The sequence below is a fragment of the Triticum dicoccoides genome, unplaced genomic scaffold (genome assembly GCF_002162155.2).
Source record: "Triticum dicoccoides isolate Atlit2015 ecotype Zavitan unplaced genomic scaffold, WEW_v2.0 scaffold16131, whole genome shotgun sequence".
In the NCBI taxonomy this organism is placed as follows: Eukaryota; Viridiplantae; Streptophyta; class Magnoliopsida; order Poales; family Poaceae; genus Triticum; species Triticum dicoccoides.
Genome location: NW_021215392.1, coordinates 40,485 through 44,129, shown reverse-complemented (window position 1 = coordinate 44,129; position 3,645 = coordinate 40,485). Strand labels below are relative to the sequence as shown.

Here is a 3,645-nt window from a genome sequence, read left to right as displayed (position 1 = left end):
ATTCACGGCCAATGTAATAGCTAACACGTATAATAATTGGCTATAAGAAAGTACTACTTTGTCAACATATGGCCCACCTTCCACTCTCACAAATGTTCTTGGAGCTCAGCCCGCTTTGCTTTCCTTCTCTCTCTATTCTCTCTCTTCCAACTAAGCAATAATACAGTATTTAAATCCTTACTGCCAGCTTACGTCCCCTTATTATACATGCTATACACACTTCAGAAGCAAAGGTATTAAATTGATACTGTACCACCCAGCATCTACTGACCTGTCATTTCACGCTTTAACTCCGCGAGCTCTCTGCTAGTAGTAGTACACACAAAAGAAAGCACTCAGTCCTTGGTAGACCGTCTCCTCCGCCCTCCCTCACGGCGGGTGGTGCGCAATGTCAAGACCAACCAAATCCGAGCTCGACCGCTTCTTCTCGCGTAAACCTGACCTCCCCGGGAGATATGGGACCGCATCCGAGCTCTCAAGAATGTTCCCCTCTGGATTTGAATCCGAAGTGGAAGATGAAGTTGAAGTTCAAGGCCCGACCTCGTCCAAGGAGAGGGAACTATTGGAGGGCGGACCCAGCGGTGAGCCGGTGCTTCCACCGTCGCCCATGGCTGAAGCTGAACCTTGGCCTATCGCCGAAGCTGTGGAAACCGGCCTTCACTCGCAAGGTCTGTCCTGACAAGAAGTAGGCTTACTTGCTGTTGGTTCTCAGTTGTTCATAGCTCCAACTGATTATAGCAGCCGCAACGACTTTAGAAATGCGTCAGTTACATTTTCTGCGTAGTAGCTGTTGTATGTTAGAAAGAATCACATGATGATTAATCAGATTGCTTGCTTAAAGTGCTATTCCTTGCTTTGCATCACGCAACATGTTTGGCTTCAGGAAGCTACTGTCACCAACTTACCGTTACTTGTCTTGCTACACCTGCAGAGTCCTCTGCTGCAGAATCCTCAAACCAAGAGTGGGGGAAGAATTTTCGGAGAAAGAGTATTCAAGGAGTGGGTGTTGCGGCTGGTCATGATCTGCTGTCCTCAGGACACGCTGGTAGCAGCGTCGGAGACAATATCCCAGGTGTTGCGGCTTATCTTGACCCTCCGGGCTCAGGAGATCCTGGTGGTAGAATCTCAGAGCATGCTTGTCCAGGTGACCTACACTACTCGGTAAAAGATTATGGGTGGAGTGCAGAAGCGAGCCAATGGCAACGGCCTAGGAGGATCCGCCGCCGCCGATGAAACCCAGACGGGCTTCTTAAACGGGCCTCAAATATTCTGACTCCTACTTAACTATGTAGACCCCAAACACGAAAAACTAATGCTCACATCCCTACTCTTTCAATATTTGATGATCTTGGTAAACATACTAAGATGCTCAACATTTATTTATATTTTTTTGCGGGGATCATATACACACCGATTCTCCTAAGGGTTCCAATTTCCTAATTCAAAATTCATCCAACTATTTTGTTTCCATATTTCCACTGATATCTTTGGCAGTCAACTGATGAATCCAGCCTGGCTTAGTTGTGCATATGCGCAGAAAGGATGTACTAGATATTTTCACAAACAGAAAAGAGAGGGTGTAGTAGATATGCTTTCCATATAGCATCTCCAACAGCCGCGCAACGCGCCGCGCGCTAAAAACTCATTTGCCGCGCGCCCTTTGCCTGGTTTGGCACGGCCGGCAGTGCTGGCTCCAACAGCCGCGCTAAAATTGAGTGCGCACGCGTAGCTCCAGCGGCCGCGCTAAAATGTAGCGCGCGCTAAACATTGCGTACATCTTTTTATATAAAAACTATAAATAAAATTCATACATAAGAACGATACATAGATATTTTACATAGTTCCATAGCATAGATATATTAAGAAACTACTGTGCAACGACATAATAAAAAAATACTAGATAGTGCAACTACATAGTGCAACTACAGCCTACTCCCAGTCGTTATCATCATCATCATCATCATCGTCATCCTCGCTGGTCTGGTCTGAGGTATCGAGTCACATGTCCTTCCAATGGTCGTTATCAGACGAAAAGATCGTCTGCCCACCATTTTCAGCGATTTCGCACTGCGATAACACCAGGGCCTTCCGCTGACATCTGTCCAACCACTCGCGGGGCGCTTTGCCGTCTGCTCCTCGCGGCGCCTTGCCCAGAAGGCTTCCTCATTGGCGACGTCCTCCGGGTGGCGCCGGCGCCACTTCGCCATGGCCCGCTCGTCCTCCTCTGCGACGAAGAGGCGGCGCTGCCGCCGAGCATGCTCCGCACGTTCCTGGTCCGTGATAAGACGAGGCGGAGGGGCGATGTCCTGCGCCTGCTGGCGCGTGTGGACATCCTGGAAGTTCATCTGCTGGCGTGGCCTGTCCAGGTGCCACGCCGCCGCGTCGTAGGCGCGTGCGGCCTCGTACGATGTCTAGAACGTACCGAGGCCGAGCCGGACGTCGCCGGACCGAATCTCGGCAGAGTACCAGCCGTTGGGGCGCTGGTGGACGCCGCGGTAGCCCGACGCTCCTCGGCGGCGCGGCGGCATGGTGGCGCGGCGGTGGCGGGGCGCTGGAGCGGCGAGGAGAGGAAGCGGTGGAGGCGCTGGAGCGGCGAAGAGGCTACGAGGCGCGCGTGGCACTGTGGATAGGCGCTTGACGAGCGCCGCAATTTATAGGCGCACCGGAAGTGGCGCGCCAAAAGTAGCGCGTGAGCTGCCGCCCTTTTCCCGTGCGTGCTTGTTTCCAGCCACCGCTGGAGCGCGCGAAACCATCCCCCGCGCGCTAAAAACCAAGTTTACCGCCCGCGCGCCTTTTGGCGCGGCTGTTGGACATGCTCTTAGAGCATCTACAGCCAGGCTCCCAAACCCTCCCTATACGTCCAGGGCGACGACCCGGTAAAAAAAGGATCTAGATAGACCCCTCATACCGGCGCTAAATGCTCAGCCTGACCGGCGCCCTCATGTCCAGCCCAAATCTTGAAGTTGATATTTTATCATCACTGAATTAACAGAAAGGACGTCAATTGAAAAAAAGTATTAAAGGACATACATGGACAAGAAAATTCATGCAGAAAACAAACAAACTAAAAGCCTATGATAGGCAAAGTCAATTGTGCTTTTGAGATTTCAGAAATTTACCTGGCTGAGACCTTAGATTAAACCAGAATTACAGAGAGATTACCAAGCCATTCATTCACATGGTTTCTTGTTTGGACGACATGAAATCCTTACAAAACTAAGCAAACTAGGAATAGAGGCATAGAAAAAGCTCGAGAGTTTTTCCTTGAAGTGGAACCCATCTATAAGGGTCTGGACAGGTCATGTGTTCACTACCGGACTCGCGGTCTATGCCTACGGCCAGGGGCCGTCGGCATAGGTCATTTGCCGTCGGCATAGATCTATGCCTATGGCTGCTGTCGGCATAGACCCGTCGGCGTAGATATCGTCAGTGTAGTCTTGTCAGACCGTCGGCGTAGTATAGCCGTCGGCATAGGGACCTACACCGACGGCCGGGGTCAGCCGTCGGCGTAGTTTAGCCGTCGGCAGTGTTTTCCCGTCTGACGGCAACGGACGGCGCCGTCAAAAGCGCTGACGAGTCATGGGACGCCACGTGGCAGAGGTACGCCGACAGCTTGGCCGTCGGCATAGGTAGAAATCTATGCCG

The 3,645-nt window shown here is 51.6% G+C and overlaps 1 pseudogene; it reads left to right on the top strand.

Annotated features, from left to right (window-relative positions):
* The first annotated feature begins 388 nt into the window (after window positions 1-388).
* LOC119344256 overlaps window positions 389-3,645 on the top strand; it is a 12,201-nt pseudogene continuing 8,944 nt past the window's right edge.